The sequence below is a fragment of the Monodelphis domestica genome, chromosome 3 (assembly GCF_027887165.1).
Source record: "Monodelphis domestica isolate mMonDom1 chromosome 3, mMonDom1.pri, whole genome shotgun sequence".
Classification (NCBI taxonomy): Eukaryota; Metazoa; Chordata; class Mammalia; order Didelphimorphia; family Didelphidae; genus Monodelphis; species Monodelphis domestica.
Genome location: NC_077229.1, coordinates 254,470,251 through 254,495,515, shown reverse-complemented (window position 1 = coordinate 254,495,515; position 25,265 = coordinate 254,470,251). Strand labels below are relative to the sequence as shown.

Sequence of the window (25,265 nt, the reverse complement as noted above, 5' to 3'; positions counted from 1 at the left end):
GGAATGTTTCTCATATCACATGATATTTCCTTAGTAGTTCACAGGAAGTGACAATCTTGATTTTGTCCCACATTGTAAACTGGACATTGAAAAATTATTCTTGGATCCCAAGCAGCTTTAGGGTTAGGTATCCATTGTAGAATTACATTGATTGGTTCTGTGATTTTTTTCCCTCAGATAATATGGTAGTTCTCTTTTCTAGGACAGAGGGAAAGTCACCTCAAATGGCATTCCATATCTCTTTGCTTTCCCATATAATGGATTAGGACACTCAAAATATAATAACAAGAGATAGCATTTAGTTCCTAAAGATCAACAAAGTGCTTTACACATGCTTTCTCAGTCCACAACAATCCTTTGAGGTGGGTGCTATTATTATCCCTGCTTTATAGAGGAGGAAACTGAGGCATATAGAAGTTAAGTAACTTACCCAAGGCCACACAGCAAGTAGTGTCTGAGGCTGTATTTGAACTCAGATATTCCTGATTTCTAAGTTCAGTACTCTATTCATCTTGCCACTTAACCTGCCTTGTAGACTTGCAAGAGTTTCAACCTGTCCCATGAACATATATAGTTTATTTCATTATAATCAGTTTCCTTTGCAGTCCTATTCTGAGGAGGGGTCCATGGGCTTTACCAGGTTGCCCAAGGGGTCTGTGGCACTAAAAAAGTTAAGAATAAATGTCTGAGAAGATATCGAGGTTACTGTTCATTCATCCAGAAACAATGATTGCATACTGGTGATATTGCTCCAGAATGCTTTTGAGGAGTCTTACCCTTTCTAGTGGTTTCAAATATTTAATTTTAGCTTATCTTGGTTAAGACTCAGAATGTAGACAACAAACAATGAACTGAACCACTTCTCAGTGCTTTATGCCTGCTCTGGACAGTCTTGAAAACTATTAACGGGGAAAGAGGGGAATCAGGGCAGAACAATTATTGACTTGTGTGGAAATGATCCAAGATGGTATTTAGAACAAGATAAAGCTGGGCATCTTTCTTGCTGAGGAAACTTAAGTCCTTATCAGGTTGCAAGTTGTCAGTGGCAACTCGGTTGACACTTTTGTGTGGGTAGGCTGATGACAAGGAGGGAGTTTGCAACTTGGTCTGGGTTTTTTGTTTTTATTGTTGAGGTGAAAGATTGTGTTTTGCTTCTTTTTCTTCTTTTGTTTGTTGTTCCCAACTGTTTTCCTGGGAAATTAGAAACTGTAGGGTCTTGGACAATAATTCTGCCTTTCAAAATGAACAAAGGAAAGAATAAATAGCAGAAAGTTTCAGTAAACCTTAGACATTGCTTCCACCTACCGTGATACTACATTTACACAGATAAAAACAACCTCGTCGATTTACATTTTGATTCTGTTTCTGCTTTCATGTGTGCTGGGCTGTCCCACTTCAGGTGAAATTTATCCAGTTCTTTAAATATTTAGTAGTCTAGCGTGGATGTTAATGAAAGTCTGGCACTGCTATTTTGAGAATTGCAACAATGATAGTAATTTTCAGTGTCAGATTACTGCTTCGCAAAGGGAAAGAGGACGGGAGGAGGAGGAGGGAAAAATTGTTTCAGTTCTAATAGAGTTTGCCATCAGCCAGGCTGTGCCAGACAGATGGATCATGAATACTGTCTAGACGCTCTCTGCCTGAGTGAAGCTGTGGTCTCTAAGGACAAGCAATGAGAAGCTGGCTTAAGTAACTGGGAAAAGTCAGGGCAAGCTCTCCTCTAATCAGATAGTAATCAATGCAGATTCTGCTTCCTGGGGGAGGTACTGGGGGTGGATTGGAGAATTTGTATGGTGAGGGGAGTGTTAAGAGGAAAAAACCCAACACCATCACCACAACACGGGTCCTCTGTTACTGATAATAGGTCAATATCAATCTCAGCTAAAACGTGACTATTAAGCTTTAGAGAAAGAGTGAAAGGAAGAAGGCTGTAGTATAATAACACTATTGATTGCAGCTGTACATTTCTCCAGAATGCAGAATGATTTAATTCAAGATTATGGAACTCAGAAGGGATGGGGAAGAACTGGTAAAGAGGAGGAAATTGTCATGTGGCATTTTAAATATGGAAACCTTTTGAATGACCTGAATACGTTCTGCATAGCGATAAGCACAGTGGTTATACCAGGTAAAGAATACCTTTCCTGGAGTATGTACTCCTTTCCCAGACACCTCACTCATCTCCCACTTTGAGAAAATTCATTAGGTTTCCTTTTTTTTTGTCTTCTATTAAAAATCTTCATAAATCAAGATTCTGTCTCAGTCTACCTGCCTATAACCTTCTTGTGATAGCAGTCACTGAAGTGATTGGATACAACTGCTGGACCCCTGCTTCTTGTGCCATGAAGCCTCTGGCTACCATTCTTAGAGGTAACATACCATGAAGCAATAACTTATAAGTAAGATATGGGGTTTAGGATGAACCTTAGCTTCTATTTATTGGACTCAACCTAGATTTAACCAAAAGTCAGAAGAAAAGGATGTGAACATCATCCTCAGAATGTAGAGGAAACTTGGAAACACATTGAAGAGAAAGGATATGAATTGGGATACTTAAAATTGTATTTAGCAAATCTGAGATGAATGATTTTATGACAGTACCAAAATAAATAAATAAAGACATCTTTGTTTGACTGAATGATCATTAGATGTATTACTCTATTTTTCTTCTTTAAAAAGGTGATATGCCAGCTGAATGCAGTATTGCTAGGAAGTATCTGTCCTGAACAGCTGAGCTGAAACTGGGTTTTAAAGTCATCATATTATTGCCAAGGGAGGGCTGAGCGCCATGGGGCTTGTATTACTGATTTAATTTCTTGTGCTAGAAGGTTTTATTATTTATATCTGAAATGAGACACTGATCTATTCATTTGATTTTTTAATTCAAGGATTAAGCAATATTTTTTTTTGTTTCAGTCCTTCATGTTTTTTCTATATGTCTCAAGAGCTACCAACAGAAGAAGAAAAAATAAGTGATCTTTGACTCTTTGCCTTCACAGTCTGAGAAGGGTATAAGTTAAGGTCAGGTATTGCTGTCTTTTTTAAAGAATATATCACTGTTAGATGAAACAGTATGATATTCTTCACTACAGGCATTGTGTCTGGACTTGTTTTAAGTGATTGTCCTCCTGACACTCTGCCATTATTAGTTCTGAAAGTCTTAGCAAAATGTATCCACTTTTTCTCAAGCTCTTGTCCAAAGCCCCTACCCTTACCTTTGTGGTATCTATAACTCTTTTGTTAATATAGGGTACATAACAGTTTGCTATTTAGACTTTAGAAAACATTTATTTTCAAACTGTGAGCATTGTATAGTGAGTGAGGAAAGATTACATCTGAGTAGGATTATTCCTTATATCAAGGACTGTGGACATTTTGAAGAAGAATCATTATATTCTCTTTCCTGTCCCAATTTCTCATGTGTTACAAACTTTCTTTTCCTTCCTTCCTTCCTTCCTTCCTTCCTTCCTTCCTTCCTTCCTTCCTTCCTTCCTTCCTTCCTTCCTTCCTTCCTTCCTTCCTTCCTTCCTTCCTTCCTTCCTTCCTTCCTTCCTTCCTCCTTCCTTCCTTCCTTCCTTCCTTCCTTCCTTCCTTCCTTCCTTCCTTCCTTCCTTCCTTCCTTCCTTCCTTCCTTCCTTCCTTCCTTCCTTCCTTCCTTCCTTCCTTCCTTCCTTCCTTCCTTCCTTCCTTCCTTCCTTCCTTCCTTCCTTCCTTCCTTCCTTCCTTCCTTCCTTCCTTCCTTCCTTCCTTCCTTCCTTCCTTCCTTCCTTCCTTCCTTCCTCCCTCCCTCCCTCCCTCCCTCCCTCCCTCCCTCCCTCCCTCCCTCCCTCCCTTCCTTCCTTCCTTCCTTCCTTCCTTCCTTCCTCCTTCCTTCCTTCCTTCCTTCCTTCCTTCCTTCCTTCCTTCCTTCCTTCCTTCCTTCCTTCCTTCCTTCCTTCCTTCCTTCCTTCCTTCCTTCCTTCCTTCCTTCCTTCCTTCCTTCCTTCCTTCCTTCCTTCCTTCCTCCCTCCCTCCCTCCCTCCCTCCCTCCCTCCCTCCCTCCCTCCCTCCCTCCCTCCCTTCCTTCCTTCCTTCCTTCCTTCCTTCCTTCCTTCCTTCCTTCCTTCCTATATTATCTGCTTCATTTCCTACAAAGATTATATAATACACCTCCTCTAGACCATTACCCATTAACTGGGAAGATCTTATGCTGTTTCCGAATTTTTGTGGGAAAGCTTTCTGATGCAGTTCCCCTTCCTATGTGATCCTGACCATAAATGCCAACCAAAATAAGTAGCAAAATAGGAAAATGATTTCAAAAATCTATGTATTGGGTCTCTTTTTTTCTAAACCATTATGGTATCTGTCAAACTGTTAGAGCAACCCATTGTCTCTCAATGACTGCAGAAGCACCAGGAGATTTAGAAAGAACTCATTCATACAATGTCTTAAGTGTAAGGCACCACTTTGCAGGTACTGAGGACATAAAGACAAAATGAAAATCTTTTTTTTTTTAAGGCAACAAGGCTTTATTAAATGCCCGCTGTGTTCTAGGCACTATATTAGATAATGGACAAATAAATAAATTTTTAAAAGGATAAATGGATTAATTTATTAATTAAAATAAATATAAAGAAAGGTGGAAAAACAAAACAAAAAATGATCCTTGCTCTCAAGGAGCTTTCAGTCTATTTGAGAAGAGAATTTGAAAACAAATATGTACAAACAAGCTATATAACTGACACATTAGAGAAAAATCAGTAAAGAAGTCATTAGTATTATGAAAGATCAAGAGATGGGATTTTTACCAGAACTTGAAGGAAGCCGGGGATGGGAATGATAAAGGAACAAAATGAAAATCTTAAGTCACTGACCTCAAAGAACTTATTTTGGGGAAGGGGCAGGATATACCGTTTATACAGATAAATAAAGGCAATCTAATTTGAGAAAGGAGAGGGAAGCATGTCTTAGGATCTGGTAATGCTAGAAGTAAATCATCAACATAGTGAACCAACTTTCTGTGCTTGAACCTGATAGTTGCTAGGTCTCTCTGAAGCAATTGGCTGAAGATAGAGGCTGATTTACAATAGCCCTGGACAAGCCTTGTCCAGCAAAGTTGATCTTGTCCCCATGAGAACACAAAAATGTTTTGGGTGTCACGGTGAAATGGTATTGTGAAGTATGTATTGCTTAGATCAGTCACAGTGTACCACCACGCATTGGGTGGAATTCATGTAATAATATCATTTGGTGAAGGTGTAATAGTATGAGTCTTCTTTATAAAGTTGTTCTCTGCCCTAAGATCCTCCACAAATCTCCAAGCAAAAGTGCCTGAATTTGGTTTGGTTTTCTTAATAGCCAAAATTGGACTATTAAATTCAGACACTATTGGTCTTAAAATGCCTTGCTCCAGTAAAGTGTTGAAAATTGGAGTTATACCTAGAATAGCTTCCTTACTAAGCTTGTATTGAGGTTTCTTAGGAGGTACACCATCCCTGACTTCTATTTTTACCAGTGCTGCAGATTTGATTCTACCCACATATTCTGATGTTTTGCAAAAACCCTTTGTGGTATATCTTTAGGAATTTCATACATTGATGTTAATGCATATAATTGTTCAGGTTTTTTCTCTAATTGCTCCAAATATAACAATGGATAATGCTTTAGTGAATGTTTGGGTAGATGTAAATATATATTTCCAGACTGTCCACATTGCAGGGTTGCCCTGATTTTACATAAAAAAATCATGCCCTAAAAGGTTATCCGGACATCCAGAAATTAGGAGGAAAGTATGGTCAATGGTGAGAGGACCTAGTTAAACCATTGTACTTTTGAGCTCTGGGACCTGCTGTATTTTCCCAGTAGCTCCTGCCACTGAAACCATACCCCCTATGATGGTATCTCCTGGGAAGGTCTTTAGGACAGACTTTGAATCATCAGTACCAATGAGAGCCTTGTATTGCTCCATACATATGGTTCAGATCTTTCAGATGTCAATGAACCAGTTGTCATGTTGTTAATTTGCACTGCCCTTTCATCATTTGTTGACTGTATGGTTGGACTAATTAACATTTCTTGGTTTAATTCATTTCCTAACTGATCTTCAGTAACAGTCAGGTGTGTATTGTGTTTCTCTGTCTTGGAACATGAATCTAAACCATAGCTATCTGCCTGCTCTTTTTCTCTGAAATGGTCAGACCTCCCCGCTGCATTCAGAATGTTGGCTTCATGGAAGCTTTTTGAACTCTGAGCCACCATGGCAGTTGCTGTCTCCTGCATTCCATCCATATTTTCAAATCTAACAATTGCCATATTTCTAATATCTTGAATTTGATTTTCAATATCAAGCTCGTTACTAGATGTATAATCATTTAGATTTGAATTCTCCATGTGATACTATACAGGATGAAAAATCTTAGCTTCAGGATTCAGGCTAGTTCTTTTTTCTACAGGATTCTGTACCAAACAGTTTTTTGTACTTTTAATTAGTCCAAATGGGGATTTGTTCATGTCTGTGAGAATATGTACATTGTATTTAGGTTTTACAGATACATTTGCATTAGTAACAATAGTCTGTGCCTTTACATAACTGTCTTGGTTTAAAGAATTGAAATTTTGTTTCCTTGTTGTTGTTATCAACTTATGATGTTGTTGATACAAGTTTTTATGACTTTTTCTTCTCTGATAAATCCCTAAACCGAATCTGCACCCAAAGAAATTTTCCGGATATGTTTTGACTTGTTCTCTGGTTTTCTCTTGACCAGTTATTATGCTCCCTCTGTATGAACTTTGTACATCTTGTTTCATCTTGGCTACTATGTGTCTGATCTCTATTTCTACTTCCATAACTTCTCTCTGCTTTTTATTCATATTTTGTTTTGATCCTTCATTGGAAACTCTCACAGAACCTATAAATTCATTTGCAGGTACCACCCTTGTGGTACCCTTCTCTCTTTTTGCATTTTGATTTCAATCCTGCTAGTTTCTTATTATTTTTGACACTACTCCAATCTTTTCTCCCATGCCCAATGATTTTTCTGTATTACTTTAGGGTCCTGGCTTCATGCCATATATCTGCCTTTTGCTACCACGTCAGAGTACCGTAGCTTTGCTCCAGATTGAATAGCTGCATAGATTTAATATCTGGTGTTTCTGAAATATTTTTCAAGGAGCAGTGTGTGTAGCAATTGTTGTCGGACGTGTAGTAATTCCCTGATTCCTATTACTTTTGTTGTTGCCCTGTTCATATTTTTCTTGAGATAACAGCCTTTCACAATGTGGCCAACCTGGTTACACAAAAAAACATTTCCTTGTTTCTCTCTAACCCCTTTGGTGTTGATAAGAGGGTCTAGAGTATGCTTTTATCACACTTAAACTCTTAATTTCTTTGATTTCTTTCTGCTTTAAAGATTCTTCCATATTGTATAATTTTTTAAATTAGTTCATCTTTTTCCCTCCCTTGTTCTCTTTGATTGTCATACAAATATGTTTCTGTGTCCCTCAGTTCTGTAATTGAGATTGTATCATACATGGAGAAAAGTTTCTAAAAAAATTCCTCAACTGCATATTACATCCCCTTAAGAACCATCTCCTTATATGAGCCACAGATTCTTGTGAGTCTTGATTTATGCCCATGATGGACTCAATGCTTTCTGATAATCTTTCAATTGCAGGGTGTTCATATTCTCTTGAATCATTTTGTCAAATTTGCTCCATGCATTGGGCTTAGAACAAAAAGATTTAATAGCTTGCAGAAGGTCTTCTCTGCATTTTCTCAGATAAGCAAAACTTGATGAACTGGCAAAGTCAAAGTCCTCTCTTTCATTTGCCTTGGGCCAGTCAGTCAAATTGGCATCCTGTCTAATTTTTTCTATGAGCTGCTGGTGTTCATGGGGACTAATTGCTTCTGACATAATTAAATCTGTATCATCAAAGTTAGGCTTGAAGATTTTGAAGGCCTGTTTCAGCTCTTTTAAACATTTGTAAGGTTTGTACAGGAATTTTGGAAAACGACATTTCAGAGAGTCCAAGTCTTGGGTTGAAAAAGACTTGTGTACCTTTTAGTGTAGTACACCAGCTCTATCAGTGATTTTAGCTATGTCCCTTAGAGGTAGGATTTTCTGAACCCCTGTGACCTCATTAGATATTGTATTATGTTTGTCATTTTCCTCTGTCTTAGAAACTTTGTCCTTTGTCCTTGTATCATTTGCTTTTAATGTCATTAGCTTTGTTTGTATCTTTTCCTGAAGTCATGGTGTCTCCAACCATCTCTGCATTTGTTTCAGTCCCTTCCTTATAATTTCCTTTTTCCCTTTTAGCTAGATATGCACAGCACATCCTCTGAACCATTTCTTCTAGTTTGTTATCCAGTACCAGTATTTGAGCAGATTTCCTAGGTGTAATCATTCTTAAAACAGTTCTCAGATAGGAAAGGGTCTGAATCTTGGCCATGAGAATAACGTAAATCTGTGTTACCACTTGCCATATCATGGTGTTAGAAAATGGTATCATTGTAATGAAAGATGTTGAGTTTGCTATAAAATTCACACTGTTCATCATGACCCCTGTCATTGTATTATAGATAATGCAGTATATCCAATAAATTACAATTGCAGCTATTATAGATGCCCAAAACATTAATTGAAGCATCATATTGTCTCTTGTTTTCTTTCCAAACACACTTCTATATTGTCTTTTCAATAACCTGGGATGGATTCAGACTTTTCTTGGGGTGCCAAATTGTAATAATGGAAGAGACTATTGGCTACTTGAAAGATGCTAGGACCAGGAAATCAGTTGCTGTTGGGGACTGATTTTTAGGTAGCACCTTCCTTCTTCCTTCACTAGTCTGGACAACTTTAATGGAGTCTTGACCTGACCAGAAGGTGAGTCAACCCCTCCCAACTTTTCTCCTTTGATTTTTGAAATCCTCCCTCCTATTACAAAACTTAGAGACAGTCTTCTGTAAACTAAAATGGCTAATTTATTTCTTGGGGAAAAAAAGATAGGGAGAGAGGGGGTAGAGGGTGGAGGGATCAGGGAAACCCTGCTAACTGCTCCCTCTAATGGCTGCTTTAGATGGTGGGATCAAACTGTCTTTCAAGGATGAAATGGTGATCCAGGGTGATCTTCAGTAACTGAGCAAAAACACTTTTCTTCAGCACAGCCAGGTAGAAGGGGTATTAGAAAAGCAACTTCTCCCTAGCTCTTGTCAGAGTTTCTGGTGAGAGTGAGTGAATGACCAGAATCAACTTTGGCCAACAGTTCAGCTTTTTGAATCTTCCATAGAATTTTAAATTCTCCCTTCCCCTGCTGGCTGCAATGTTCCATCTGTCTCCCCTGGATCCATCTTCTTTAAATCTCAGGTTTTACGCTGCTTTTAACCATTCCTCCTTGATTACAGTTTGTATTCCCCAAGCGATGCTTTGAATTAAACTATAGATTCTAAAGGGCAGGAGATGAGAATGGGGTACATTTCAGGCATTTAGGATATCTCTCATATATACATAGAGAAGGGGAGATGGTATGCCTAATTTAAAAAAAAAAAAGAGAAATTTCACTAGAATGTGGAATACATGAAGAGAGATGGTGCAAAATATGCCTGGAAAGATGGGTTAGAGCCAGACTATAGAGAATTTTGAATGCCAGGTATAGAAGATTATATTTTATGTGAAAATAATGGGGAGCCACTATAGATTGTTTCATAGGGGACTAATGTGGTCCATTCTGTGCTTTGAGAGGTTTATTTTGTCAGCTGTGTGAAGGATGTCATTTTTAGTTTTGATTTGTAATTACATGCCTGTCTCCTTAGCTTCCCTCAAGATCAGCAAGTACTAAGCTACTTTGAACCCAAGACCAGTTGCTTTTGGAGGAACACAGAAATACCAAGGGCAGACTGCTTGAGGCTAGAATGGATTTTTAGAATACTCAGTGAAGCTCTATATATGGCATCCTGTAAGTTCATAGGGCACCTAGAACCCAGGCATATATATCTAACTAAGCTAAATGTTAGGTATTCAGGGTCTCCATGTTTTCTCTATTGTTTCTTAATTAATCCTAAAATACCAAAATGGCATTAATGGAATAATGGAATCTTAAATTTGTAAAGAATCTTATAGGTCTTCTACTTTAGCTTCTTCATTTTACAAATAATGACTCCAATACCAGAAAGATGAAGATTTTTTAACATCCCTTACTTTCTTTCTTAAAATCAATACTGTGTATTGGTTTCAAGGCAGAAGAGGAGAAAGGACCTGGCAATGGGAATTAAGTGACTTGCTCAGGCTCACACAACTAGTAAGTGTCTGAGGCCAGGACCTACTGTCTTTAACCTTGACTTTCAATCCATTGAGCTACCTAGCTCCTCTCAAGGTGAGGTTTTAATAATATAGCAGCAGAGTTAGCTCTGGAATATATTTCTTTTGATTCCCTGTTCTGCACATTTTCCATGACATAGTGATTCCTTCTACACCATATTTTCTATGTGAGTTCCACTCTTCTATCTTCAGGCATGGTTTGATGTCCAGAAATAATCTTTGCTGGAAAGCCTTTTCTAATGAGGATGTGGCAAGCATTTTCCATATTGTGAACACTCTTGATGCAGAAGGTGTGTGTCTGATCCTTGTCCCTGGAGTATTCACTACACACTAGATAAAATGAACAGCCTTTTTTGCTTCCTCCTCCTCCCCCCACCAAGTAGTTGTTGCTCTGGAAAAGGTCCTTTGTAAACCAGTATTCTTTGATAGTTGTAAGATTGCTATGAAGTCTGCTTTGTGGCAGAGAGAGAGAAAGAGACAGACAGACAGACAGACAGACAGATAGACAGACAGACAGAATATGTATGTGTGTGTGATGTATTCTGTCTACATACTTTTCTTGTATATCACAGATTCTCTACTGAATTAACATACACTCACCGGATTTACCTTAAATAATGTTTTTTTTTGCAAAACTGATTTCTTTGGAGAGAGTTTTTTAAAGAGAAGCTGGAAATCAACAGAATGATTACTGCAGACATGTCTTTTGGAGTTTTCTAAGAAAAAGGATTTTTGAATTCCCAGATTAAATCACTTATCACTACTGAGATTTGAATGCATTTTAAGGTAGACAAATGAACAGAACTGTTTCAAAAATAAATTTTTGCTTGAATACCTATTAAACTCTACTCTGGATTTTATTACCATTTTTTCCTCTCCCTCACCCCTCCAAAAAAATTGAAATAACAATTAGAGGCGGGAGGAATATTTTACATAAATATCTGAAGGTTATCAAACTGGAAAAATATTTTTAATGAAATAGAACTTTCCTAATGTGTCTATATTCTCCTTGAAAATATGAAGGTATCTTTGTTCCCAGTGCAAATATGATCTATTTATCGGGAGAGGCTGAATGACAGAGAGTGACAGGTGACCTGATAGAATAAATGGACCTGGGTTCAAGTCCCACCTTTGACCTTGCTAGCTACATAACCATGAGCAAGTCATTTAATCTCTTTAAGCTATTGTAGGTCCCTCATCTGTTTAAAAAATGAAAATGGGGCAGCTGGGTAGCTCAGTGGAATGAGAGCTATGTCTGGAGTTGAGGGATCTGTGTTCAAATCTGGTTTCAGAAACACTTGCTGTATGATCCTGGGCAAGGCACTTAACCCCCCATTGACTAGCCCTTACTACTTTTCTGCCTTACTAAGTATCTTACTAAGTATTTATTCTAAGATAGAAGGTAAGGGTTATGGGGAAAAGAAGAAAAAAGGAAATAGCTTGCCCAAGATCATACATTTAGCACTTAAAAGTTTACACTGCATCTGCTGCCCCAACTATTGTTTCATCTTATTCTTACAAAATCTGTCAGGCAGGTGGAACAGAAATTGTAAATATCCCTACTTTTATAGCTGAATAAATTGAGGCTCAGTTTACTGAGAACAGGGACAAGACCTATGCTTTCTAATTCTTAATTTAGGTTTCTTTCTGTCATAATGTATTGTTTCTCTCCATGCCTCTCATGTGTTCCACGTCTCTTCTGATCATCCCTGGAGGAACAAAGTTTCTGAGAGAGATGATCTAACCCTCCTGTACAACTGTTCCTTTAACTACATTTTGTGAGTGTGGAAAGCCAGGTATAGACTAGAGAGTGTTGGAATACTTGGGAGTTAGGAGACCTGTTTTTGAATGCTACTTTTGATATTTACTAGCTGCATGGCCATAAGAAAAATAACCTCCCTTATTAGTCTGTATCCACATCTGTAAAATGCAAAGAATAATAGCTGTGCTGTCTTGTGCACCAGTCATTATAAGGGAAGGGAGTGTGCTTTGTAAACCTTAAAGAAAATGGGAGTGTACACTGTTACTTTAATTCCTTTTATTTCCATTGTGATGATATAGCCTCAAACGTGTTTAAAAGACATAATTATTAATCTGTAGAATGAAATTCTTCTCTGGTATAGCCAGAATGGGCTTCTAGTGGCATGAGGAAATTATAGTAAATTACTGTCAGAAATTAATTCTAACTCCAAGATGGAGTATTGAGGTTGAACAGATGGAGGAAGGTAAGGTATTTCTCAGCAATGGATATGTCTGACCATTGCCTTGGAAAGGCCACAAAGATCTCAGAAAATCCATTGCTCTAGAAATTCCCAGGCTCCATGAGGAATCCTTAATAATGTGAGTTGAATAATATATAATCATTTATTTTGTTCACAATAACTTTTTGCATTTGGTGAGTTAATATTACTCTATACATGTGTATAATATATGTATATATATTCATATACATATAACATGTTGTTTGTTCTTTTTTTGGAAGAGGACCAATTGTATCAAGGGATGATGTCTTGACTTTCTAGTGAATTGGATTTAAGTGAGGCAGAGATACACAGAGTCATTAAAGTCTGGTGGCAGGGCAAAAGGCAAGACCACTGACAATGCCCTGGATGCAGTAGATGACCATGGTGGCTTCAAGTTCTAAGTGCTCCAGGGTGCCTGCTTCAGATGCCTTCATGACTGTAGGAACAAATCGTTCTCCACAAGGGGACATCTTAATGTTCTCTGGATAGACATCCCCCTAACTCCTGTAAAGATTGGATTTAGCTCTCCCCTGATTGTAACAATGAGGGTACTTAGCTCTTCCTTTATTGTGAAGATTAAATTGTAATCCCCTGTCTATTTTTAGATTTTAATTCCCAATGTGTAAACCCAGTATTTAAAGTAGATCTACCCATTTTAACCACAAAAGGTATGAACTATCTACAAAAAGGTGTGAACTAACAACAAAAAGGTATGAACACCCATTTCATACTTTGAGTGGGAGGTCTGTGACCCATGTGTGAAAGAGTGAGCAGTCTTGGAGAGGAGCATCTGTTGTGATTGGTAGACATTAAATTTAGGGGAGATGACATAAGAGAAAAATGTCTTTAAATAGTGGAAACAGAGACACACAGAGGGGAGTCACTTGGAGTTGGACTGGAGGAACAGTCATTTAGGGTTGGAGTGAAGATACTTGGCTGTGGAATTGGACCCCTGGAGGAGCTTGTGCAGGAGACCTCAGACTGCTCTCCTTTTAGATGGTTCCCTAGTGAGTGTAAAAGGCTGACTTAGATCCTTCCCCTTTCTGGAGGTGTGAACCTCTGAGAAAGGCCCATCATTTTGAGACTCCTTTCCCCTGACTGTTGCCTTAGAATTTCTACCTGGCTCAGAGGAAGCCAGAGCGCTCTCTCTCTCTTCCTCCTTTTATCTCTTCCTTAATATCTTCCCTCGATTGTAAAATAAACTATCATAAATTCTACTTACTTGTAATTCATTTTGGGATTTAGAAATTAAATCCCTGGCAACCACCAATTTAAATATTCAGTCCAACCATAAATAATCTAACACTCCCCAACAGGTTTGAAACCTGTGAGGTATCCTCAGCCTGGTTCAGTCTTTCTTCTGAAGGGTTTTTCTGGTGTATAGTTGCTGCCCAGGCTACAGCTTCTTGGAGCTACAGGTGATGGTTGAGTGCCAGGGATTCACCAAAGGTAGTTGAACAGCCCTGAAAAGGGTTTGACAAGCCCTCCCACCAGAGGTGTCAGTCTTCCTTGCACACCCCACCCACCCCATTTTTATAGATAAGAAAATAAGATAAACCCAAGGAAAATTGCCAGCATTTCATGTTTTAGTAGCTTGACTCCAAAGTCATTACTTTTTCTATACTACTACTAGTGGGAAAGTGGTGAATATGATTAGGAGAAGAGTTTGGAATGGTGATTTCTCATTTCATTAGAAAATGAGAGTCTTGTGACAGAGCCACTGTAGTATTATGGAAAGTGCTTTGGACTTGGGTATAGAGACCTAGGTTTGAATGATGGTTGGTATCTTGATTTTTTGATTCTTACTGGCTAGTGAGCTTGTGCAAATCACATAACTGGACTTTAGCTCAGTTTCTTCATGGTTAAGATGGAGGATCATCATGCATCTTTAGCCAACCAATAATTAGGCAAATACTATAAGCATTTTAAATAGATCTTTGATCTTCACAACAATCCTGCAAGGTAGTTACAGTGATTATCCCTATTTAAACATGAGGAAACTGAGGCAAACAGAACTCAATTTTCCCAGGCCATATTTGAACTCATGACTTTCTGACTTCAGGCTCAGCCCTCTATCTAGTAGTGCCTAGCTGCCTCAATGGGGATCTGATCCTTCCATTCTGTATGTTAGAGGATTCATATGAAGAAAATATTTTGTAAACATCAAAGTGCAAGATAAATACTGTGAGGTGAAGTGGATATATTGTTGACCTTAGAGTCTAGAAGAACTGAATTCAAATGTTGCCTCATATTTATTAGTTACGTGACCCTGGGCAAGTGACTTAACCTTTTTATGCTTCATTTTCCTCATCTATAAAATAGAAATAATAATAGCACCTATATCCCAGAGCTGTTGTAAAGGTCAGAGAAGATAACAGGTGTAAAGCATTTTGTAAATATTAAGGCACTATAAATGCTAGTTATTATGATTATTACTATTAATTGGCATATTTTATGATGATGAACCACTCCAGTATCTTTGCCAAGAAAACGCCCCCAAAGTCGCAAAGAGTCAAATATGACTGAAATGACTGAACAATAAAAAGATTTTATGAAGCTCTTGCTGTGTACTGAAGTTCAAACTAAGTGGGGGAAGATATCAAATTCAAGTAGAAAAGGGTCCCTGCTCCAATGTGAATTGTTATCATTGGGGAATGAAGCCCTCCAGCCACATTTTTCTTTGCCAGTATAAATCATTACCTTTTTCCAGTGGTCTACTTAATCCTATCCCATGCCAAAGACAAGTCCACTGCTCAGGCCACTGCTGGGGTACATCAAACTAAATGATCCTTCAACAGTAATTGGTTTCTAGTTGAAGGGAGGTAGAGTTATATTTGTCCTAATTTGGCAGAAATCTCAGGATCAAGCCACTAGTACCTTTTCTTTAGGTTCTTTCTGAAAGATACAGTGTACAGTTAACATTATACAGGGTAAGACCCAAACCCCCTTTCTCATGTAGAAATTTGGTATAAAGCATCATGACAGCTTGAGGCTAAGGCTTGGCTGTCACCACTAGCTGAGTGGGGGTTTTTGAGTCAATCAATCACAGTTGTTTGCATTTATAACTTAGTTTAAAACTCTAAACATTCCAAAAAAGGGGAGCAAGAAAAAATGTCCAACTGAGAGACCCCCTCTCCATTTTTTTGTTTCTTTGACGTATGCTTAGAATATAAAAACATCTGAGGTTATCTATAGCACAGAGAAAATGGCTGCAATGAACTAGAATTGTCAAATGCCAATCCCTACTGAAAAGGCTGAAAGTGAAGCCAAGATGGTCTCTCACTTGCCCAAATCTACTAGTGCATTATACTAAAAATTCCCCTGGCAAAGCTCTCATAAGCCAGCGGCTGCTTGCTCACACGTCCCCTTTCTGTTCAGCGTCTGCTTTTCATATCATGGCATTTTTAATATGATACTCACAGGAGCTGGTAAGCAGTGCATTCAGTCTCTTCTGAGAAATAGCATTTGAGGCTTTATTTATTTTACAGAAAATTTCAAAAGGCCTTTTCCTTGCAAATGACTTCTATTCTTAAGACTAGAATAAAAGGAATGTGTGAATGTGTGTGTTGGGGGTGAAGGAAGTCCAGAGGAATACTGTTCAGTGTAACTACTTACAGAAATATATTCAATAAGTATCAGTGAATTTTGCTTTTTAGAATGCCACCTACAAGTGTATTTTATAAGTAAGTCACTTCCTATGTGCATATGTTATTAGTTATTGTGTCTTTCAGATATTTAATAGGTAATGACTTTGTTGTGAGTCACTCTGCTAGAGACTATGGGGGATACAAAAAGAAATATTGTCTCTGCCCTCCCGGAGCTAACATTCTAGTCAAGGGAAAAGTAGGTTGCATATGAAAAGATAATTAGCAATACATAACTGTGTGGAAATGCCACAATAAGTCCTTTAGGTGTTCAGAAAAGAGAAGGAAAGATTATTTCAGGGTATGGTACAACCTACCATACCCTGAAATAAAAGAATCATGGAGGAGGTTGGACTTAATTAAGGTGGACCTCGAGGGATAGGTAGAATTTCAGTGTGCTGAAAGGAGGGGAAAGGGCATTTTAGATAGAGGGAATGGTCAGACCAAAGGCCACATCATTATCAAGGGAGAGAATTGTGTAGGTCAAGGGCTTTGCAAACTTTAAAGTACTACATTAGTCTCTCTCTCTCCTTCTTCCTCCCTTTTTTATGTCAATATTTGTGTGTATATGTATAAATGTATGTGTATATATGATATCTGCTTTGAGGTTGTAGAATGGACTAATCTGACTGGAATGGAGAGATTATGTTGAAGAGTAATGAGAAAAGACAGATAGTAGTTTGAAGGAGATCATGAGACTTTGAATTCCAGGCAAATAGTGTGGTCTTTCTTCTGTAGGCATTGGGGGAGCCATTGGAAGTTTTTAAGGGTAATAAAGTTTGAGGGCAAAGTAGTGTTTTAGAGCTTGATGCAATCATACAAATGATCTTTTTCAACCCTTTGATTTGACACGTGGGAATTGAGTAGTAAAGGATTTACCAAAGCCACAATAAGTAACAAGTAAGTGATGGAGCTGCATCTGGAACTTAATATTTTATCTGTAATTCCTGTACTATTTTCCCTCTACAAGTTACATGCATCATCAGTAGCAAATTTTTAGAAAGAGCCCAGGGCTCCTGTTTCCTAGTTTAGTAGTCTTTCTATGTCTTTATCCTATTCATTGACAAAATCAGCAGTGAAACAGACAGATATTGAAAAGTAGCCAGAGGATGGAGTAGGCTCTGGCAAAGGATTTCTACAAATAGAGAATCCTGTGATCTCATGTGTTTGAGAGCAGAATGAAGATGTTAAAGAAAAGATTGATAATTAACTGAAAGAGCAAGATCTGCAGTGCAATTGTGATCCAGAATTGAGGAAGTCAGAGGAAGACTTTTCCTTTAAGATTGGAGAGAAGGAAACAGGGTAATTAACAGAAATCAACTTTGAACTGGACAATATAGATGTGCATACCCATATGTACTTCCCTTTAGTAAAGGAAAGATCCTGGGGAATCTTTCTCTTCCAATCCCAGCTTAGGTACCATCTCCTTCCTCTATGAAGCATTCTCTGATTCCACCCCTAGTTTAAAATGATCTCTTCTTTAAAATTTTCTTATAATACTTTGGGGGTGTCTCTCCTTCACCTTATCAGATTCTGTCTTGTCATATGTGTAGACATCTCTCCTCTATTAGATAAGAAACCCCTTGAGGGAAGAAACTATCATTTTCCATCTTATTTTGCAACTTCTTCCATAGTGCCTTGAAAAAAAAAAACCCAACAGGCAACTATATATATTTGTTGAATGAATGATATTCATATGAATAAAGATTTCTATTTTTTAGGGTTGAAAAATAAAACTAGAAGTTTTTATAGAATTAAAGGCAAGCTTAGATTCCAAAATCTCCTTCAAAAGAAGATCACTCTGAATATGGAATACAATTTGTGCCAAGCAAACGGAAAAGTTGACTCGAGCTGATTTTATTTGTTTTATTCTTTGTAAATCTCTCTAGAAATGAGCAGACTGGTTATAAAAGTAGAAAAAAATAATAATGTACTAGTAAAAAATTGATATTTACAAAGTTATTCAGAACTTTAAACATTTTAACTAAACCTGTACACATGGATATAACTACTGCTTGGAAAGCTCCTGCCATATTTATGGTTTCATTAAAACATGATATAGTCATCTCAAAGGTGGTCTACAAATGGAAGAGTACATAAGACACAACTGTACATACAGATTGAAAATTCAAATACATCATTGACTCAAGTGCATCAAGAAAATGGAATAAAATGGAGAGTCTGGTCTGTCTGAACAACTAGTTAGCAAATTCTGGAACTCCATTTCTACATTTGTAAAGTGAGGGAATATCCCCTGACCACCTCCCCCCATTCCCATCCCCAACCCCGAGAATGTCTTTAAAAAAATTCTTATCTTATCTAGGGGACTAGATAGCTTCCTCTGTTTCCTTGTTCTTCATTTTTATAAATGATACTACCCCGCCCCCCATCTTGAGCATTTAGGAAACAAATATTGAATGAGGAATTTAGCTAGCTAGGAAAAGGTATTTCTTTGCATACAATGTGGTTATTTTGAAGACTGGAGAAAAGTGTTCACTAAGAAATAACATCTTGACTCGTGCATGCTGAAATTAGAAGCTTCCTTAAAGAAGGTGCCTATCTAGCTATTATCCTAGTGTCAAGCCCTTCATTCTTTCCTATTTCCCTTTTGCCCCTCACTAATTACCTTGTAACCCCAGCCCCCAATATTGCTGTGTATTCTTTCTGTTCACTGGGGACAATAATGACGTGGTGTGTGAATCCAGAGTCTGGCGCCTAGTAGCACCTTGATGGAAATAGAAAGCTGTGATCGCGGCATTAAAATATGCTAACGAGCAGCAGGGACTAATGGGCTCAATTTTGACACCACAGATGTTCATTCCAGCACTTGTACCAATACAGTGACAAAATTGGAGGGCACACTGTTCATATTTTAGGTGAAATGTTTGGGTTTATTTGCTTTTTTGCAGCATTGTTCTCCAAAAAGCAGCATCCTTACTTTAGAAAGCATGGTTCTTTTCATGAACTACAGTGTTTTGAGGACTGTAAGCAGTGGTATGCTGACCATTGTGAGAGATACAGAGAGAGATTGTGTGTGTGTGTGTGTGTGTGTGTGTGTGTGTGTGTGTGTGTGTGTGTGTAGAATGAATTGAATAGCATGAGAGAGGGAATGAAATAATAATATGAATAAACAAATAATAACATTTTTATTATATAGTTTTCAAAGACCATTACTAGTTAAGAGTTCTTGAGCTTAGCACAAATCTTACTAACTCATCTTAACAGATAAAAGAGTTAATGTTTCTTTATTTTTTTATCCTTACTTTCTATATGAGTTATAATGGTAAGATTAAAGGGCAAGAACTAGACCAAATGGTTTTAATTGACCTGCTCAGGCTTACATAGCTATGAAGTGTCAGAGGTCAGATTTGAGAAGAACTCATGTTTAAAAGATTAACTGACTTACCCAGTCACAGGACTGTTGGATATTTAAGTCAAGATTTGAACCTAGGTTATCTGTATACAAGTCTTGTATTTTTCCATCTTATTTGATGGTGATAGTTATTACATATGTACATTTCATCACCTTTCTCTCCCCAGAATGCAAGGTCCCAGAAAGATGGGAATATTCCATTTTGTCTTTCTATTCCTGAAACTTAGCATAGTGTCAGGCACATAGTAAGTACTTAATAAATGCTTGTCAGTTTATTGCTTGATTCCTAGACAATTGTAATATTATATTATAAATAGGGACAAAATGTCTAAGAAATTCCTATGCAGAAGCTGAGACAAGGTTGTTGTGGGGAACAAATGAGATATTAATAAAAAATACTCAGCACAGTGCAAGATAGCATAGTAGGTATTATATAAATGCTTATCTTAGAGAATTCCTGGCCCCTGGTAAAAGAATGATAGGGAAGAATATGTCTGATGGGTATCCTATAGGCATAATTAGGGAATTCTTATGGGAAAGGGCTGACTCTGAGCAGATGATCAACATGGTTGCTTTTCAAATTTGTTTTATCACTACTTGGTCTAGTTCATGGAAGGCTATTAAAGTGGCTTATTGGTTAGAATGTCAACCTTGGAATTAGGAAGACAAAAGTTCAGATCTTTGACCACAGATGACCACAGATCTTTAATGTGTTACTACACAAACCATTTAACCTCTATCTACCTCAGTGTCCTTATCTGTAAAATGGGATAAAAATAGCATTTTCCTCCCAACATTGTTGTGAGGATAAAAGGAGGTATTGATAAAGTGCTTGATAAACTTTAAAGTGCTATATGAATGTTAGCCATTATTTTTAGTCAACTCACCCTAGAAACTGAGACTTTGAAAAATTGAACTCTGCCTTTTGATCTGCTCTCTTTAAGATGTCCTTCCTGATTGTATTTGGATAGGACTGATCAACTGAACCTCTATCCTTTTGATTAATTCACAGTAACTGCTTACTTGCCCTTCAGTGCTGTTCCATTCATTGATTACATAAGAATTCAGTTTTTAGATTTTTCTCTCCCTTCCAGTTTGAACTGAACTTTTTGCAGCCATTGCTTTTGTATTTCAAGTCAGAAAGAGCTGAGTTCATTTCCTTTTCAAGCATTTATGAAGAGCCTATTATAAGCAAGGCACTGGGGACACAAAGACAAAAACAAGTTGTCTCTGTCATCGAGTAGCTCATATTCTAAGGAGAGTAGGGAATACCAGATATTAGTCGATAAACAAATGATTCATAAGGTCATTTGAGTATTCATAGAGTTAGGGGCATCAGTAAAGATTTCCTGCAGAAATACTACTTCCTATAATAAATAAGCATTTATTAAACACTTACCGTGTGCCAAGTGTCTGATCTGTATCTTGAAGTAAGCTAAGGATTCTTAAAGGGCAGGGGAAGAGGCAATATGTTTTAGGCATGTTCATGCCTTGCAAAGACCCAGGTGGTAGAAAGGAAAAGTAGGTAGAAAGATAGAAAGTCCAGAGATTAGTAAATTAACCTCTTTGGCTAGCACAAATTGTGTATAAAGGGGAATAGTGTGAAATGAATCTTAGAAAAGTAATATTAGAGAATCATTGATCCTCACAGGGACCTTAAAATTAATCTAGCCTAGTCTTCTCATTTTACAAATGTAAAAAGTGAGCCATAGAGAAATGACAAGATACGCATTAAAAAACTCCCCCGGTTACATGTAAAAACAATTAGCATTTTTAAAAATTTTGAGTTCCAAAGTAGTTTCCATCCTCACTTCCTCCCACCTTATTACCCTCTTTGAGAGGGTAAGCAATCTGATATAGATTTTATGTATGCAAATCATATAAAACATTTTTTCCATATTAGTCATTTTATAGAAGAGATCTCAAACAAAGTGGTCTGCATTCCGGCTTTATCAGTTCTTTCTCTGGAGGAAGATGGCATTTTTCATCATGACTCTAGGATTGCCTTATTTCATTATATTGCTGAGAATAACTAGGCCATTCATAATAGTTCATCAAAAAATGTTGCTGTTACTGTGCACAACGTTCTTCTGGTTCTGCTCAGTTTACTTTGCATCAATTCATTTAAGTCTTTTCAGATTTTTCTGAAATCATCCCACTCATCATTTATTTAGTCCTTTTCCCTCCTGTACCTTACCAGATTATGTCAAGTTTTAAATGTCAGAGTGAGGGGTATATAATATCCTTGAAACAATAGGGAACTACTGAAGATGCTTGAGAAGGGAAGTGACATCTGTGCTTTAATTATAGATTTCCTCTTTATTTTGAGCTCTGGTTTATGTAAATGAAGTTGATAGATGGTCTAACCATTATTTTTAGGTAGAGCAATATAAAGAATTTCACTTTATTATAATCTGTCAGTCAGGGACTTGATTTAAAATCTTAGTTCCTTATCTGCAAAATCTGTATATTATATATATATATGTATATATATATATATCTGTATAAAATATCTGTAAAAAAAAAAAGACTTGGCTTCCTTAAAAGGACTAAACAACAATAAACACATGTTGAAGAAACATTGGAGTGTAGGACTTTAGTAAAGGAACACAATTCAGTGATATCTGTTGAATACAAATTTTGTGTTTGTCTCTGCTTCTCCTTGGCTAATATTCATTCTTTCCTTATCAGAAATTAGCCCAACAAAAGAAGGCAATCCAAAGTCAGTGAGAAAATGGTAAGGTGTTATTGACTCTAAAAGGCAAAGACTCATTGGAAAGTATGTGTAGGCACTCTAGGGCCAAAGCAGCAATATTATAGGGAGTTTAGCTAAACTGGAGGGATTTCTGACATAATAGTTGCTAGTCAGCAAGAAACTCAAGGCCAAAGATGTCAGCTTTGTGGAGCAAGTGGGTTCCCTGGGACTAGGTCAGCCCCCTGTGCAGTCACAGTATCAGCAAGAATAACACTAGTGAGCAACATCAGTCTGGACAATCAATTTTCCTTTCCTTATTTTTCTCCTGTTTTCTGGGATTAGTTAGCTCTGGGCCTGCAAATATTGATCATAGTCGTAAAGAGGTGAGAGGTCTATGGGGGAACCATGGCTCTAACTAAGGCAGGGAGAGATTTATGAGGATCCCCACCTAATTACTTGTCAGTCCAGACAACCTTCTCATGCATAATTAATTATGATCAATGAATAATGATTCCTTTATCAACTCAGGAAATTTTTAAGGGGAATCTCCCATTTAAGATACTAAGCTAGATACAAACAAAGATACAAAGATGAATAAGACATAATCATTGCCTTCAAGGAGTTGATAATCTGTTTCAGCAAATAAAGCCTATACACAACTTTAATACAAAGTAAAATATGGCAGCTAGGTGATAAAGTGGCTAGAGTGCAAGGCCTGGAGCACTAAATTCAAAAAGACCTGAATTCAAATCCAACATGAGACACTTACTGGCTCTGTGACCCTGGGGGAATCTCTTAACCCTGTTTGTTATAGCTCATCTATAAAATGAGCTGGAGAAGGAAAGGGCAAACCATTTTAGTCTCTTTGCCAAGAAAACCCTGAATGGGATCATGAGATTAGACCTGACTGAAACAACTGAACAACAAAATATGATTGCATGAGAAAGATATAAAAGTGCATTTAAGTATGGTGAGGAGGTTAACTTTTTTAGCTATTTGCTCAGTATTAAAAATGATATTTACATAGAGGTATCATTTAAAAATATATTTTACATGTTAGTATAAATTTTAATAATTGCTTTCTAACATTTTGCAATTTATGTTCCCTCTTTTCCTTCCACATTTTTCCCTCCCTGAGATGGCAAGTAATATGATATAGATTGTACATGTGTTATCATACAATACATATTTCTCTGTCCATTGTGTTGTGAAAGAAGATACATATCGCTTACAATAGAGAAAAATTCATGGAGGAAATAAAGCAAAGAATGACATGCTTCAATCTGCAATTAGATTCCATAAGTTCCTTCTATGTGGTGGATATCCTTTTTCATACTGAGTCTCTTAGAGTTGTCTTGGATCCTTGACTTGTTGCTAACAGTGAAGTCATTCACAATTAATTATTGTATATTATTGCTGTTACTGTGTACATTGTTCTGCTGGTTCTGCTCCTTTCACTTTGCAGCACTTCATATAAGTCTTTTGAGGATGTTTTTTGATTTTCTTGTTTGTCATTTCTTATGGCACAAAAGTATTCCATTATAATCATATACCATAAGTTGTTTGGGCATTCTCAAATTGATTGACAATAGTTTCCAGTACTTTGCACAACAAAAAGAGCTGCTATAAATATTTTTGACAAATAGGGCCTTTCCCCCTATCTTTGATTTTTTTTTTTGGATGTAGACTTAATAGTAATATTGTGCTGGGTCCAAGGGTGTGCACAGTTTTGAGGTGACAAAGTATGGAATCAAAGAAAAACCTGGGTCATGCATAGTACAGCTAAAGACACTAGGAGACATCTGTTGGATGTCTGAAGATGCTAAGACAATGAAGAGAATCAGGTATGATAGCATTATTTTGACCTTAGTAGAATATAGAATCCGAAAGGAAGTAGCCGTTTGAACAATTGAGGCATGGAGCAGTGAGAAAGAACTATATGGAGGAAAGGAAAGAAGACCTAATTAGCAAAGAATATTTCTAAATTCCCAATCTTTGGCCAGTGAAAACCACTGTGCTTGTAGCAAGGGGCAGGGTGAAAAGGGAGGGCTGGAGATGGCTAAAATTAGAATTAGAAAAAGTCAGGGCTAGATTCAGAATGTTAAATAGAGGTTTGATTATCAGTTAGAATCCCGGTTCTGGGCAGCAAATGGATTAAATTGCTTTATAAAGGGTGAAGCTGTTTTTGCCTCCTTTTAGAAGAGGTAGCATTAGGTAATAACTATAACCCTCCATAGTTTAAATGCTGCTGCTCTAAATCCTAAGGATACAGAAAGTGATAAAAGACATTCCTTTTTCTCAAGGAACTTACAAAATGATGGCGGAGACAAGGAAAGAAATATGTATAAACAAACTACATACAGGATAAATAGGGCAGAATTAAGGTCAGGGAAGACGTCCAGTAGATGAGATTTTAGTTTGGATTTAAAGAAAACTAGAGAAGGCAGTAGGTGGTGATGAAAAGGGAAAGCATTCCAGGCCTTGGGGAACACCAGAGAAATGCCTAGAGCCAAGAGAAATGTCTTGTACATAGGACAGCCAAGAGGCCAGTGTCACTGGATCAAAGAATACCTGTTGGGTAATGAGGTATGAGAAGACAAGGAAGGAGGGGGCTAGGTTATGAAGGGCTTTGAATGTCAAACGGAACATTTTGTTTTTGATCATGGAGGTGATAGGAAGCCAGTGGAGATGAGGGGGTGACGTGGTCAGACCTGGCCTCTAGAAAAATCATTTGGGTGGCTGAATGTTTGATGGATTGGAGTAGGAAGAGACTTAAGGTAGGCAGCCCCACCAATAACTATTAAAATAATATAGGCATGAGGTTACTTATACCATAGTCCTAGCTTTGTTAGAGAACATAAGGGAGTATTTGTAGAAATAGTGCAAAAAAGAAATTGATTAGCCTTGGCAGATGTTTACTGAGTAATATGTATAAGGTATTATGCTAAACAATATACAATTTATGAAATAATAACTCCCTCAAAAATCAACTTATCATCTGTATGGATATTAACA

General features: G+C 37.4%; 1 protein-coding gene across 13 annotated transcripts in view; it reads left to right on the top strand.

Moving 5' to 3' along the window:
- LDLRAD4 (low density lipoprotein receptor class A domain containing 4) overlaps positions 1–25,265 on the top strand; it is a 637,530-nt gene that overhangs the window by 357,503 nt on the left and 254,762 nt on the right. Inside the window, exon 1 of one of the 13 annotated variants that reach the window (XM_056820780.1) lies at positions 4,095–8,864. The exons of the other annotated variants lie outside the window; for them this stretch is intronic. The gene's annotated coding sequence lies outside the window, so the exon portion shown is untranslated. Of the gene's footprint in view, positions 1–4,094; positions 8,865–25,265 lie in introns of those variants that run through there. 13 annotated transcript variants of the gene reach the window in all.